The sequence below is a fragment of the Dryobates pubescens genome, chromosome 8 (assembly GCF_014839835.1).
Source record: "Dryobates pubescens isolate bDryPub1 chromosome 8, bDryPub1.pri, whole genome shotgun sequence".
NCBI lineage: Eukaryota > Metazoa > Chordata > Aves > Piciformes > Picidae > Dryobates > Dryobates pubescens.
The window spans coordinates 13,733,182-13,750,195 of record NC_071619.1 but is presented as its reverse complement, the minus strand read 5'-3'; the positions used below and the strand labels follow the sequence as shown (position 1 = coordinate 13,750,195).

The window sequence follows — 17,014 nt, the reverse complement described above, 5'->3', positions numbered from 1 at the left end:
GCAATGCATGATCATTAGGCTACATTAAAGTCCTAGGGGATATCTCACTGAAGTTGGCATCCTGAATTCTTGTGTCCAAATTCAGCTAAGTAAAACATCATCACATTTTCCATCTATATAAGCAAACCACAAAATTATGCATGGAGCACAGCACTTCCACCACTGTGGTCTCTGAGGTGCAGAACACTGGCCTCCATGCATGAGGCTACAGCTGGAAGGGATGCTGCTCAGGGACAAAAAGGAACACATTCCATCAAACCTAGAAGCTCAGCTGGTTCTCTGAACATCCTGACTCATTTCCTGGTTTAACTGATCATTTTCTGTCAGTAAACAAAATTAGTTTATTTTCAAGCCACTCCTCTGGTGCAGGGAACACTTCCCAATCACTGTTATGTTGTTCATCAGGTCTAAGTGGAACCTGGTAATGTGTGAGACACATTCTGACCAGAATCTGGCCATTAGTTTTCTATAATGTGTTATAAATCTTAGGAAATTTCACAGTCATTGCAAGGCAAGACTTTTATAGAAATAGAGTTATAGTAAGATTAAATAAATCATTGCAGCATTTAAATCAAATCCAGAATTAGTTTTATGATGTCTTAACCTCATTTCCCTATCTCTTTCCAAAGCAGAATTAGAGGCCAGGCCTCAGAAAATTCATGTTAACATTCAGAGCCTATCTTTGTGCTGGTGGTTTGAGCTGTGAACAGTACAGAAAAAAAATCATCCTCCACATTCATCAAAAAGCCCTTCAAGATTTTTAAACTTTAAAACTTCAAAGTCATTAAGTATAAATTTTTTCTTCAAACTTGGCTTGTTCTGTAGAGCTCAACAAATTCCAATGAACAAGCTGCCTCCATACAAAATCCATTCATTCACTGCAGTTTAATGAGTGTACATATTTTTCGGCTTGAGCATGTTGAATAAGATAGCTTAATAGCTTATTATTATTTTTAACAAAGCCATGTTCAATGACATTTTTGAAATTCAGGAAATGACTAGGGTAAGCAATGAGGCATAGAAAAGTTAATCCCAATTTATCTAAGAAATAGTAAGGAGCAGAAAAATAGAACCAAGTACAGGAAACTGTACTTCAAACTCATCTGAAGTGATTACACCATAGAATCTACCTACAATGCAAGCTGTAATTTCATTTTTTGCAGTGCTGCCACTTTTTACAGATTGGATACATACATTTAAATTGTATCTTTATCTAAAGTCTCATACAAGCCAGTATTTGGGTGTTAGATAATCTGCTTCACATCTCACACTTTCAGTAGGCTGCTGAACACAGCAGTAGCATCAGATGTTCTGGAAGCACTTAGCTATACACTGCTTCAGAAACGTGGCAAAATCTAGCCAAATTCCTGTCCTGGATCATTCCTAAGAGAAGGAAAATACATCCTAGAAATAACATAAGGTGAAGCCAGTTGGTTTCAGTGTACCTGAGTTGCACTGCACTGATAACGTGCACAGCACAATGCATGCCCTGCCTCACTGCAGGGGGTGGAGGGGAAAGGGAAAAAAAAAGTCAAATAACAAATAGAAATGACAGGGTATACAAATGATTCTTCATTTGTGGATTTGGGATTCTTGAAATGTGAAGGGAAAGAAGTCTGCCAAATATAAGAAAAGTAAGGAAGAAAGGAATGGGATTGAAATAGAACAAACAGAAAATAAAACCGAAGAAATGGAAGTTAAGTTGTAAGAGCGGAAAGGCATACTCCTGCCCATGTGTCTGAACTCATGAGTGCCTTAAAGAGTATGTGAAGTAGAAAAGATTACACTGGGAAGTCATGAAAGAGAAGAAACACTGTTTAAGAAGATCCATATACATGTTAGTTGTGAGGAAATACTCTTAGATTAAGAAATTTGGACCAGTCTTTCCAAACATTAGTTTCTATGCAATCATTAGTTTTTATCAATTCCTTCTTCACCCAGAGGAGATGATTAGGACAAATAATTCTGAAGAACAAGCTGAAGTGGAATTGATAGGGCATGAATAAAAAGTGAAGAAAATATAGATAATGAATAGCCATGTTTTATTATTTTAGAAAACCTTTTATCTAAGAGAATCAAAGTGCTTTTTAAGATTAACTAATTTAGATTTACAGCTCCCTGTGTGGTCAATAAACATTATTGTCCCTACTGTACAGATGAGAAAACAAGCAAGGAGGGATTAAGTCACACAGAAAATCTGTTTCAGAATGAGACTTCTTAATTCCCATCCTATGTCTAAACACAAGGCACCTCTCCATTACTGTAAATGAAAAGACTGGACAAATCACAGCATCCAAAAGTTTGTCTCTGCAAGTTCAAGCAGGAGATAGAAGAATATGATCATATCTGAAAAATCTCCTGCTTGGGGTGATTCCCAGTATTCATTAAGCCTTGACAATTATCTGTTACTCTCTTACAAAGCCTGACTTTGGACAAGAAGGCCACATGCTCTATTCTTGCACAACCCTAACATCCACTATCAAATTATATAGCACTGCCTGGGCACTCAGTAAAAGTAGGGGGCAATGATCCTGTCCAATAATGCTCTCTCACACTACAGAAGATGAAGCTTGCAGACTGAGCATATAGCTGCTTTTCAACCATCTTCCCCCCCCCCCCCCCAGCCCCAAATATATTTTCTTATTTTGAAAATAATGAACAATCTTTTCCTACACTGTTTACCTAACTAACATTTACTACTTCTTCTCATGACTATCTTTTGGTTTTAAAGGTTTAAAGGTCTATGTCTTTTGTTTCAGTAACCAGATTATATCTTCCAATTACCTTTTCTGAATTAATTTTCTAATTTTTCTTATTAAGCCAGTGGGCTGTCCCCTCTTCACAAAAGAGCATGTTGTTACTCAGCACCCAGAGCCAGTTCATTTGTTTGTGTTACTCTTCAACCATTCAAGAATGCCAACGGTGATACTCAGGCAACCAGTAATGAAACTCAGTAATGAAGCTCTGTAGGCAGCAGTAAAAAAACAGAACTGTGCTCTGACAGGTGTGACTTTTGCTGGAGCTGGCTAACACAGAGGGTTTGGCTGCAGTCAAGATAGCCAAGCATGCAAGTCTTTAAAGACTGGAAAACCACAGGAAAGAAATGTTGGGTTTTTGTTTTGTTTTGTTTTGTTTTGGTGTTCCCCCCTCCCTTCTAAAATGAGATCTTGACAAAGAGTTAATCTATTGGAATATTTTAAAACTGCTTTAATATTATTTTTAGTTTACTATCACTAATTTCAAACTATCTGTGAGATGACTTGGGGATTTGAAACAACTGCCAAGCTGTTACTTCAATAGCCCTTGGGAAGAGGTTTTTAAATTGGTAGAGTGTTGTTACTGGCCACCCAGGGATGTCCTGATGGTTCATAGCAGGCTTTCACATCAGCATACATTTGTTTACTGAAGCTCATTCTATCACATCTACAATAATACTGTTACCCAGGCTAATTAGATTAAAGCTATCCTAGTATGCCGCAGCATGCTGCACTCGCACCTCTTAGCTGCAGTGTAGGCAACACCTATGGCCCTAAAACCAGGCTGTGCAGACAAGCGCAAATGATGTGCAGTGATTTGTGGAGGGAGAAATCATACTCATTAAACATTAGCTGGAACCCCTAAGTTCCTGTTGCAACTGCCTGAAACCAGGAACTACAAAACTTTTTATTACATGCAGTGACACAAATACAAAAAATCCCTAACAGAGCAGAAGACACTGCTTGAGGTGATGCCCCTCTGTTGCCATCATAGTTTACTGTTTTCCATCTTCCTTTCAGCAACAACCCCTCTTATAAGGCAAACTACCACAAAATACTGGGAGCTACATAGCCAATCTAACAGAAACAGGATAATGTCAGCAAGACTGACTGCAATAGCCTGCAGGCAGCATTCATTATGCTAACTTAACATATAGTCTATTCCAAGTTTATTTCCATAAATATTATTCAGTAAGTCAGCAAGTAAAAGAAGAGTTCTACCCAGTGATGAATTTCTTGCTTAAGCATCCATCTATTCTCTAGCCCCAAACTGCTTCCAGATTAACAACCTTGACTCTGGAATGAATTCTTACCAAAAAGACCTGACCATGGCTTTGTGGATGTAATGCAAGAGAGATTTTAATTTGACTTTATTTTTTTTTCTGCAGAGGTTGACAGAATGGTGATGTATCAGAAAGTGACTTAATAGCTTCAGATAGTCTTTATTGCCAATGTTACTTGATTAAAACATATGTATATGTAAAAGTATTCCTCTCTGAATGTGCACATCTGGAAAGGTGCATGTTAGAAACATTACTCAGCTCATAAAAAAAAAAAAGGCTCATTTATTTATCTCTACTTACTTCTATGGTGCATTTCATATAGGAAGAGATGTTAATCTACTAGGCACTTACAAAATAAACACGAGTTAAAAGAGGAGTCACAGCAAGACAACTTTCCTCCCTTATTTTTCCTTGAGCTGGGCTTTGATTTTAACATCTTTGTGAAAATGATCCATATAGAAAATGGTCATTAACTTCTGAGCTAACCAGATGCCACAGTTCAAGTACCCAGCAGGCAGATAAGTAGCTGCTTTTTAGAAAGCCGAATTTATAAGCCTGATTTTCAAATTATTCTTCCTGAATTTTTCATGCCTCACATAATTTTGTGGGCCTTTTCCTGGGAATTTTTATAAAATAGAAAGGAGACTTTGTACAAATTATGGGATTTTGAAAGGATACTTTTAATTAAAAAAACCCCAACAAACAAACAAAAACCAACACCTCCCCCCCCCCCCCCAAAAAAAAAGAACAACCCAAAAAGGGGGTCATTTTGCATCCTATTCCCAGATAGCCTTGACGTACAAATATGTTTACAAATACCCTGTTAATTTTACTTCATGGCTTTGCTGAAGAGAAATAGCCTACATTTCTTAAGTGTGGATTAGTAGAGAGGGCAGAGAAACAAAAAATGCATATGCCACAAAAAAAAAAAAAAAGAATTCAAGAACTCAAAAAAAAAAAAATGGTTAGAGAAAATTCAGTAGAAAGAGAAGTCAGTTTCACTTACATAGAGAAATGTATTGTGTTTTGGTGAGCCAGACCAACTTGAAGAACATCACTAGCTAGCTAGACCAACTTGAACATCACACCTAAGAAATATGAATGACCTTGGCCTTTTTGGTTTGTTTATTCTATGCTTGTTTTATTGAAGAATGCCTTGGGATCTGTTGGACATCAAAGACCAAGATGTTTCCTACAGTGTGTTCCATGCTGCACTTCAGGTTTATTGACTTCTATTCCTGCTCTGGATTAATGTATAAATAATTTAAGTCAGGGTAGGGAGGTACTCAGGCTGAATATGCTTCTGCAGGAAAGTAAGTAAAATAAGTAAGTAAGTAAGTATCCAGTCTGGGGTCCAGTGACCATGAAATAATTGAGTTTTCAATATGCAGTCAAGCTAAGAGGGGAATCAACAAAACCTCCACTCTGGACTTCCAGAGGGCAGAATTCAGGTTACTTAAGGAACTAACTCAGAAGGTACCTTGGGAAACAGCCCGTAAAAACAAAGGGGTCCAGGAGGGCTGGACCTACTTCAAGAAAGAAATCTTGAAGGTGAGGAAGAAGCTGTGCAGCCAGAGTAGATGGCTGACCTGGATAGGCAATGAGCTTCTGAATGAATTAAGGGAAAAAAAGAGGGTGTATCATCTTTGGAAGGAAGGAGAGGTTACCCATGAAACGTTTAAGGATGTTGCTAGGTCATGTAGGAAAAAAATTAGAGAGGCAAAAGCCCATTTAGAGCTTAGACTGGCCACTGCTGTGAAGAACAACAAAAAATGCTTTTATAAATATATTAATGGCAAAAGGAGGGGCAAGGACAACATCCAATCCTTAGTGGACATGGAGGGGAATATTGTAACTAAAGATGAAGAAAAGGCAGCACAAGCCCCTTGAGGAGAGGCTGAGGGAGCTGGGGTTGTTTAGCCTGGAGAAGAGGAGGCTCAGGGGAGACCATTGCTCTCTACAACTACCTGAAGGGAGATTGTAGCCAGGTGAGGGTTGGTCTCTTCTCCCAGACAACCTGTGTCAGAACGAGAGAACACAGTCTCAAGCTGTGCCAGGGGAGGTTTAGGCTGGATGTTAGGAAGAAATTCTTCACAGAAAAAGTGATTGGTATTAGAATGGACTGCTCAGGGCAGTGGTGGAGTTAGCATTGTTGAGTGTTTAAAAAGAGACTGGATGAGGCACTTAGTGCCATGGTTTGGACTTGATGATCTCAAAGGTCTTTTCCAATCTGGTTAATTCTGTATTGTGTAGTAAATATTAAGCAGCATGGTGATGAGAAGGAGAAGAGATTTATTATAATTAGAAGAAATAATTCCATATGTATTTTTAAAAGTTAAAAAAGCGCGTTCAGCTCAGAGAGAGAAAACTTTATGTTAATGCTTAGAGAGAAATAAAAGCAGGAGAAATAACAGTCATGTGTTGAGTATTTTCTATTTGCATGATCATTATATCTGTAGGGGACACAACAGGCCTTTCAAATCTGCTTCCAGAGTTAATCGCTAGTAGTAAAATGGCTGATACTCTGAAGCAATTCATTGCTACCTCATTTCTCCAGGCATTTGACTACTTTGGTCTAGAGCTGTTCGATGAAATTATTTTTGCAGTTCCAGCCTACTGAATCAAATACAACTGCTTCACTGAGCATTGCAGTACACCTTTAGAAAGTCAATTACCATGAGGATGTCCTTCCATCTTTCAAAGGGGAGAAAAGAGCCATTAACCTATCAACCCTCATCAAGACAAGAAATTCTGATAACAGCCTATATATGACAATGCCATTTAATATAATATGAAAGTGAAATGAAAAGTAAAGCATGCAAAGATACTAAGTGCTGCACCCTTATATTGTCACATATTTAATACCCAATTCACATTATATTAGTATCAATGTTTTATGGCTGTCAGTAGAATCACCTTGAATTTTAAATAGAAAATACGGATTTCTTTGATTTCACTTAATGTAATATTTCATTAAGCCTACCAAAGGGACAAAATGAAACTATTAGCAGGACAAAATATATTTTAATTTGGGTCAGCTGTGGAAGTCACTGACAGAGGCTTCTGGTGTATGACTAAACTTTGAAACTGTATGCTTAAAAAGGAATTTATGTCAATTCCTTTATTTATTATGGCAGTCATCTACAAAACTCCTTGAATCCCCATTTCTTGTGCATGACTGAGTTTAATGCTTACTTCCTCTGTAGGCAAGTTTTCTTTGTCAAGAAGAATGCTTTTTCTTCTGCAGTATATATATATGTACATAGTTAATTCCAAATGGACCAGTCAAGTCCTTGTTCTGTGATTTTTACATCACCTGAAAACATACTATTTCCACCTTTCACAAGAGGACCTTCAAGTATCTTAGAAAGCTTGTTTCATTGACACAGGCTATTAAAATAATTGAAATATTAAAATAACATGTTGAGGAAATCTAATGTCACCCCAGGAAGTCTCCCATTTCTGAAAAGAAAAAGAATTAAAAATTTCTTTCTTCACTGAAATACACATAATTGTACGTAAAACTGCTAAATGAATCAGCTGGGTTCTGGCAACCATTCAGTGATTACTGTTATACAGGGTACTCTCAGAAATACTTTAAAATTATACATGTTCTGGCCATCATGCAACATACTTATTTTTCAAATTAAATAGATTCCTATTTAATATATTCAGGTCTCCTTATAAAGTGGTTTCTTCTGAAGTTTACAGAACAGTGGTATAAAAACCACGGCCCCTGTACACTGCACTGGTCAGGCCACACCTTGAGTATTGTGTCCAGTTCTGGGCCCCTCAGTTTAGGAAGGAGGTTGACTTGCTGGAACGTGTCCAGAGAAGGGCAACAAAGTTGGTGAGGGGTTTGGAACACAAGCCCTATGAAGAGAGGCTGAGGGAGCTGGGGTTGCTTAGCCTGGAGAAGTGGAGGCTCAGGGGGGACCTTATTGCTGTCTACAACTACCTGAAGGGAGGTTGTAGACAGGTGGAGGGTGGTCTCTTCTCCCAGGCAACCAGCACTAGAACAAGAGGACACAGTCTCAAGTTGCACCAGGGGAGGTTTAGTCTGGATGTTAGGAAGAAGTTCTTAGAAAGAGTGATTGGCCATTGGAATGGGCTGCCCAGGGAGGTGGTGGAGTCACCATCACTGGAGGTGTTTAGGAAGAGGCTGGATGGGGCGCTTGGTGCCATGGTTTAGTTGATTAGGTGGTATTGGATGATAGGCTGGACACGATGATCTTGAAGGTCTCTTCCAACCTGGTTTACTCTGTTCTATTCTATTCTAAATTTCTTTACCTAGATTTGTTCAGCATACTCTATGCATACTGTTGAATGACACCCACCTACAATACCCAAGACACATTTATATTGTATGTGCACAGATAATAGACAGAGGTAGCTCAATTGGATTTTAAATATGAAAACTTCAAAGTATTAAAGAATTCTTATTGTTTCTGAGGATTTCACCAATAAGGTAATACATCTCTCTTCTTTAAAATACTGTTAAGGATGAGGTGATACATCCCCCAAATCAAGCAGTGTTTCAGGCTTCTGCATCTCTGGTTTTACAATTATGTGCTAATCACAATTTACTTCTACCTTCCATCTATTTAGGTAATTGGGTTTATTTTCAACTGCATGTATCTAAAATCTAATCACACAGCTAGAGTAGGATATATCCTCAGGCAAAGTGAGAGTACAAACAGTCTTGTTTAAGACATGAAGAAACCACACACTAAATAAAAATAATATCATTTTGATTATTAAATCTTCTTGGTCTACAAGAAGTATTCAGTCACAAACCCAGAGGGCCATTTAAAATAAAAAATGCATCTACACAGAAGATCCATGGAAACCACAAAACCCTTTCTGCTGAATTTTTCCAGCTACCATGCTTTTGACATCAAATCAAACCCACATTTTTAGAGAAAAAATTAAACAGATTTCTGAAAGGAATTGTTTCTGATGTCAAAAGCATATAAGCAGGTTTTGAATTCCTCTCTAGTCCATATTCACTACACAGTAAAGGAAGGCACTCTGTGCTTAATTTTGGTTCCCACTTTAAAATAGTTTGATATTTGGAGTATTTTTTACATTTTAAGGATTTTCCACAGGTTAGTTAAGGAAAGGGCATCCCTGGAATATAAAAAACTCCCCATAACCTCAGACATCCAAGACATGATTTTCATCTGCTCTGAATACTTTCAATCATAAAGAAAGGCATACAGAAACTTTTTCAGGTGAAGTCAGTGCAAGGCATGGATATTAACACCCTAAGATACATCCTAAGTGACTAGATGTCTCAATTCTGAAGATACTACTTTTACACACCAAGGCTGCACACAGGAAAAAATCTAACAAAAACCCCCAAACAAACAAAAAAACAAAGAAAGAAAGAAACAAAAGTATTGTGTAAGATGCTTTGTAAAGTTAAACACGTGGCTCTTAATTTGTTCATATTTCTATCCTCATGTTATCTTTGTTCATAAATACTCATAAAGAATTTCAGTACTTCTACAGAGCAGCAGAACATAATAGAGTGCCAGCCTCAAGAATGAGCCTGCACTCCACAAAGACTAGAGGCACTGAGAATTTATGTGCTAGAAAATTTAAATGAGATATTTAAATATAGCTGAGATAAAAAAGCACAAACTATTTTAAGAGGAACCACTTCAATTTTTTTTTCTGAACAGAAATTTTTCTGCATATCAATTATCTCATTATTTGTGAATATTGACTTCAGCTTCCTTTTCAGAAGAAGAAGATATATCAAAAGACATTGTTACCTCCCATGAATGATAATTCAGATTTACAGCTGGCCACATTTGTAACATTTATCTATTGCATATGCAACCACTACTTACATTCAAGACTCATACAGAAAGGAACGCTAGAAATCCAAAATTTCACCCTTACCATTTGCAAAATAGAAAAAGCTTACTTTTCCAGGCTCGTTTTAATGAAGAAAACCTTACATGAGGATTTATGCAATGTTATCCACATCTACAACTTCCAATTTATCATCTTGACAGATACCCAGGTAGCCAAGAATGTAAAATGTTACCGACAAGGTGTTACTAAAAGTAACAAGCAGCAGTGAAGCGTTAAAACGTGATGGAAATAACTTTCCCTCATGGTTTTGGACTTTTGAGTCTTTCTGGAACACTTTCTCCTTCACATTCCATACAACCTAATTCAATCTGCTAATGTAGAGGCAGCAAAAAGCATTCTCTTTTCATGCCATACATAAAAGAATGATTATGAATTACCCTGCTATTTAAATCGTAGACAAACTGTGTTCAATTAATGTTGTGACTCTGCAAAACCATGGAGATTTAGATTTATTGGTAAAAATTCAGGTTGACATCTTGTCCTTAATTTACTCTATTGAAAAGTAAGAAACAAAGGTACAATTGCATGAATTCATGTCAACCCCAATTTTTAGCTTTAATGTTGAGGACTTTTACTGCTGTCGGTTTTAGTCTTACTAAGTTGAGCTACAGAAAATGTTATATCTATGATGATGGCATGAACATTTGCTTTTTGCTCTGTTGTTTAAAAACTGACATACACAGAAATCTATTTTTGGTGATCCCTATCCCAGATTTTAACCAGAAGCAAAAACAAAGCTTTTCCATCATACATAAAAAGGTCAAAGGGTAAGTCTCTAAAAAAAATAATCATAGGGTTTCTTGTAGCACTCAGCCAGAATTGACTGTGAAACTTTGAAAGAAAAGGACAAGCAAAGAGGGAGTTATCTTGACAAATATAATTAAGAAATATTAATTAAAGCTAGGAATGACACATCAGTTACAGAATGTTACTGCATTAGTAATGCAGAAAAAGGAATGAACAGCAGCCATTGGCATCATCACAAAACTAGAAAACCTTTTCATCGCTCAATTTTACAGGTCAAAGGCTGCTTAGGTTTACTAGAGGTGCTAACTGTTATCAGATTTGCCAGTACCAGAACCTTAGAAAAAAGTAAAGTGTTCTCTATAATTGGAAAACACTCTCTTAAATACATGCAGGGAGAATACAGTAATGTGCCCATGATTGCTGTTCCTTATCTTTTTGATTCATGAGAATGAGTTTTACTGACGTCAGTAATCCCAGAAAAGAAAATCCAAAGTGGTATGCCTAGAGTAACAGAATCACTTTGCTTGGAAGAGACCTTTAAGATCCTCTAGTCCAACCCTTAACCTAATAACGTAGGTCACCACTAAGCCATGTCACTCACCACTAAGCCATGTTGCGTGCTGCATCTGCATGTCTTTTAAACATCTCCAGGAATGATGGCTCTAACACTTCCCTGGTCCTTTTCCACCAGTCAGCTTCGCAGCCACTCCTCATTGCATGGGGTTGTTGTGACCCAAGTTCTGGACCCAGTACTTCCCTGAACCTCATACCATTGACCTCAGCCAGATCCCTCTGTAGATCCTCCCTAACGTCAAGCAGATTGACACACCTACCTAAGCTAGTGTTGACTGCAAACTCATTGAGGATGCTCTCTATCCTCTCATCCTGATTATTAATTTAGATATTGAAGCAAACAGGCCACAATACTGAGCTCTGAAGAACATCAATTGTGACAGACTACCACGTTCACCACAACTCTTTCGCCCTGTTTCCATGCATCCATTTTTTTTATTCTGTAAAGATGGTTATTTCTTATAAATTAATTCTTCCAGTATAGGTTTATTTTTCAGCATTCCAGATGTCTTCAAACTCATCTAATATGAAGAAGCAAGGTGCTGTGACTGACTACTCATGACTTCTATAGTTAACAAATACCACAAATTCAGGGACCCTCCATAATGAACCTATGCAACTAATGACTGCAAAAGTAAAAGATTAACAGAGAAACTAAAGCAGTAAGACAGGTGAATAGATGATCTGTTCAGACATTTATAGGCATAACCTTGTAGATAATGTTCTTAGTGTGTTACCTGTACCTACAGTTGTGACTATTTGCAATAAGCACAGCTACAAGACAAGGCATGCTGGAACTGAAAACTACTTCCCAGAGGAATCATATAGAATATTTGAAGGTAAATCTCTGAAAACTCCAATTTCTTGACACTGATCATAAATATTGCAAAGAAAACACAAATGATCTTCAGTTTGTGCTCTGAAGTTCTCCTCCCTCCTAATTAATAGATAGTAAGTCAGGCATCTCATGGGACCAAGTTTTCTTTCATGGAAAACCTAAGCAATGTTCACTTTCAGATAAAATCTTGAATGATTCCCTGAGTACCATGTGTGATCCAATAATAATGACATCAGTCCTTTGTTTGAATACTCAATCAATATAAGCATAAAGTTTAATCTGGCTATTCTAATTTGCTAAGTTTTGTGAAATATTATATATTTAAATTATTTTACCCTCCATCATTAAAATGCCAGAAAATTCCCCGCTTTTATTTGTAAGTAGCAATAAGCAATAATTTCCACCTCTGAACCAAAATCTTCCTGTGATTAAGTATGTGCAACTCCAAGTGAAATCCTGTTGTAGGTGTGGATGTTTCAGAGCAGAGGCTGGCCTAATTTTTGTTATATTTTATATAGTAACACGGTACCTGAATAAAAATACCTGGAGGAGCAGCAGCCAGGTTTTACAGAACTCATAACATTTCCAAACACTGAAGGCGTATTTGGAGCATGTTAGTTTCAAAGTCTCTTCTGTCAGAATTTGCTTGCATAATAAAACACAAGATTTTTTTTAGAAGAGAAGCAAGGCTGTAGGAATTCAGTAGTAAATAAAGGTATGGAAAATGAATATTGCTAGGAAAAAATGACTTGGTTTAGGAATACCAGAACTGTAGGGTAGGAATGAACATCAAGAAGTGATTTAGTCCACTCAAAAGCTCGGAGGCAGGGTCACATCAAAAGTCTATTATGACTGGCCTGGCTTCATCTTATCCATGTGAGCAAATTGCTTATGACAGAGTTTCTGCAGCCTCCCGGGTAATCTGTTTTAATTGTCAACTGTTTGCATAGTTTCAAATATTTTTCTACTATCAACCTATTTACCCCCTAGTGCAACTTAAACCTAGTCTTTGCTGTCCTGCCTTCAATAGTTTTAGAGAGTTTTGTTATCAATACATTTTAAACCTATCATCAATATTGCTGCAAACACTCTCAACCAGCAGTGAAGGTCCACAAATTTCAAGTGATTTGAGTTCATGTATTTCTTCTATTTTAATGTGAGGGGTTTTTTGTTTTGTTTTGTTTCTTTCTTTGTTTGTTTTTTAAGTGGCTGTCATGGCAAATAAGGAGTTACACACATTCCCTTTCCTTTTCCACCCTTTCAACTGTGGAACTGCTCAAGGGGCATATCTCACAAACAGGGAGGTGATTTACTATCCCAATAAGAAATATCAGGAATAGGGTCAGAACAGAAATTACAGAAGATAGCTAAGGACAGATACGGACATTTAAAATACATGATAAATTTTTTACCTAATGTGAGTTTCCTTATCTCTTACCTTTCTGCAAGCTAGTGTTTTTCTCTTTCTAGTTTCATCATCATCTCAGATGCCCTCATGACCTGAGTGATCTCTCTGACACTTTCTGCAGCTCTCCTGAGGTCTGTATGTTCTAGACTTTGTTTCAAGACTTGTCCTTTGCTTTTCTTTAGATGCTTTTTGTATCACTTTCACTTTGATTCTCTATTTTATTTGGAGGCAAAATTTCATGTCCTAATATAGCTCACAGTTTCTGTGACATGGCAGTTTACCAGGCTACACAAAATACTTCACTGTCTTTCATGTCTTATGTTTTCTTGCAACATTGTGGCTTACATCACAGTTAAGCTGGATATATACCAATGCCCAGTTAAAATAGAGGTGTCTTGCAACAAGCTTGGAGTTCCATCTTTCTCATACAATAATTTTCATAAGAAAGAATTTGTATTTAATTTGATGCTGGCTTTATTTAAATGAAACAAAGGCTTCATTTTTAAATGATCCTAATAAAAAAAAATACTGCAATCATAGAATCATAGAACTGTTGAGGTTGGAAGAGAACTTTGAGATCATCAAATCATCCACCATTAAAAGATGGGACTGTGGTGAAATTAGTTCCTGCAGATGGGAATCTTAGTTCTTTGTCCATACTATGGCAATAAACGCATTTTAAATTATCTCATGCCTTTCTCTTTACAGCTTTTTTACATAATCAAGTTTAATTTATATGACATCAGAGGATCATCTGAGAAAATATTTAGCTCTTTCAAATCTGATAAAGTTTTCTACAAAGCTCCCATTGGAGTTTGAATATATTATCTTCAAGGATTTTTAGAACTTGCAAAATTCCCAATCAGCATTTTACATTTTGCCTGGGGCAGCATATCAAAACATGGAACATTTTATCAAGCTTGTCCTACCCTCCAATTTATTCTCCACGATTATGTATATGACTAGCTTGAATTCTAGAAAACGTTAAGGCAAGGAACAGTGAATCCTAAATTTCCAGGAAATACCTAGATATGAACTCATGATAAAAGCAGCTGGAAAATTCAGTCTAATGCAGTTCTGCAGATCAGCATGTTGCATTTACATTCTTTCAAATCTGAATACATCAAGGGAATCATTGCAAATCACCTGGAAGTTCACAGTATTATGTAGATACCATAACTCATACAGTTGAAATTTCTAAGTCCCAAGAACACCATTCCCTCATTAAATGACCAGTTATCACTCAGATGTTGTAATTTTCTTTCATTTTTTTTCTTTTTTTTTCCCTTTTTTTTCCTTTTCTTTTTCCTTTTCTTTTTCTCTTGGCTACATTTGTCAACAGCTTTAGAACTGGGGAGAGTTTCAGTCTTGACACGTAACTTGCTAAGCTCTTTCACAGCTTGTTTACAAGTAGTAGGTTGACATAAGTTCCTTTCTCAATAACCATAAACGATGTGTTTTCAACTATACTATTATAAAAAGCTAGAGTAAGCTGCTCAGACACTGTTCTTCAAACAAAGAGAGTAAAACTTCACCTTCTACTCCAATATCTCTTAAAAATTTGGTATTATTGGATTTCTACTTCAGAAAGCGTCAACATCATGTGTGTCTCACCTGCTAATGAAGTTATGTAATGAAGTTAAGTAACAAAACCCTTTTTCCACTTTGATTGCAACACTTGAAATATAATCAAATCAAAGAGGAACCTCTAATCCAGGCATTCACATTTGATAGTACATTCAGGGCATAATTGAAGACCAGCATTACCAACTAGGAAGTAAGAACAAACTTTTCAAACACTTGCAGTCTGAGTCACCATTCGCAAGCCAGATGAAACATAACTAAGGATAAACGGGGTGGGTCTGTTGCCATCTTGCTTTTGATAACACAGTATTTCAATCATTCACCTTAAAAGTGGAGAAGCAAAGTTCTAATCACTTCTGCTTGATTCAGCGTATGCCTGAAAATACTTACACACAGTGACATCATACACTGGCAGTCCTGCACTGCCTGCCATGAATCTTTACATGGCCTCTGAAAAGTGGAACAGCATTCTTAGGATAGCACTGAAAATATATTGCTACTATGAATCTCCTTAATATTTGAATATTTTGGTTTTACTGAAAATGTTCTTTCGTGGAACAATTAATTCAAAGCTGAATTAAACATTTTTCTTTAACCTAAAATAATTTTCCCCTGCATGGTGTAAATTCATTTAGTTTCAGGCTGAAATTGAATGAGAAGAATTCATGAAAATGCTTCCCTTGTTACCATTTTATACTCCTTTTCCACTGCAGAGCTTTCAGTTACATTGCTAGCTAGCAATAAAATGGCTCTGGCTATAAACCATGACTCCCTTTGACCATATATCAGGTTTTTAAGAGTGATCATGTTAAACAGCCAGTAATATCAATATGTCCCTAAAGTATCCAACCAAATTCCAAGTACCTTTATGTTCTGCAATCCCCTCTCTCTATCTCATTCATAATGAACAGACTTAAACAGTGTGTTTTGTTCTTAGGCTTCTGGGTTTTTTGCTGGCTCTAGGTTTTATCTGTCAGGTGAAAGATTCTTTCTGGTTGTTCTGGCTGAAGTCCCAGTATTGCAGTTCTTTGTGCCTGGTTGGATTTCTTTTTAGAACTTTCTTAAACTGGTGGCCTGATATGACACAGTACAGTCTGATAAGATCAGTATTTCTGGTGGTACTGTTGTATCATTAGCTGTGTTGTGCTATCTTTGAATGTCAGAGTTATTAACATTATCTTCAGAAAACGGCATTGTTCAAAAGATTAGCTCCCTAATTAACCCAAAATAAAATCTTGGAAGGGCTCTTATCCTTAGATTACTTTACTATAACAATATACTAGCTTATTTTGATGTTATGAGTCTTATTTTGGTGAATAAAACTAAACTAATAGCTGGAAGGAAAACGTGGCTGCTCTTACATTCAATTTTTATCAAAGGCAACAAATTTAAAATTACATTTCAGCAATATGGGTGTTCTCCTTCCTGGGAAATATGATAAATACTGAAATGAGAAACATGGGAATGACAATTTGCAGATAACAGGTATGAAAGCAGCCATTACACACTTGTTTCTTTCTGGGATACATGGCCTGGTCTTGTGGTATTAAGGCTACCAGCTGCCTTGCAAATACAGGAGGATTGCAAGAACTTCCATTGCTCAATAATGAACCTAACTACTTACAGCACAATTTGAAAATCATCTACAACTATACACTGGAAAAGAAAATTTTCTAGTCTTAACTTCCAAGAACTAATGTAAGAAGTGTTGATATATCAGAGGCATTAAACTTCCTGGTGACTGACCCTGCCCACATCAAAATATTCTGTCCCCTGACAGAGCGAGAGGGCATGGCTTCAAATTAGAGAAAGGCAGATTTAGACTGGATATCAGGAAGAAGTTCTTCACTATGAGGGTGGTGGAACACTGGAACAGGTTGCCCAGGGAGGTGGTTGAGGCTCCTTCCCTGGAGATATTCGATGTAAGACTCGACAAGAT

The 17,014-nt window shown here is 36.9% G+C and overlaps 1 protein-coding gene across 3 annotated transcripts in view; it reads right to left on the bottom strand.

The window, feature by feature from the left end:
• Positions 1–17,014, bottom strand: part of ADGRA1 (adhesion G protein-coupled receptor A1) — a 255,796-nt gene that overhangs the window by 6,030 nt on the left and 232,752 nt on the right. The gene's annotated exons all lie outside the window — the stretch shown is intronic.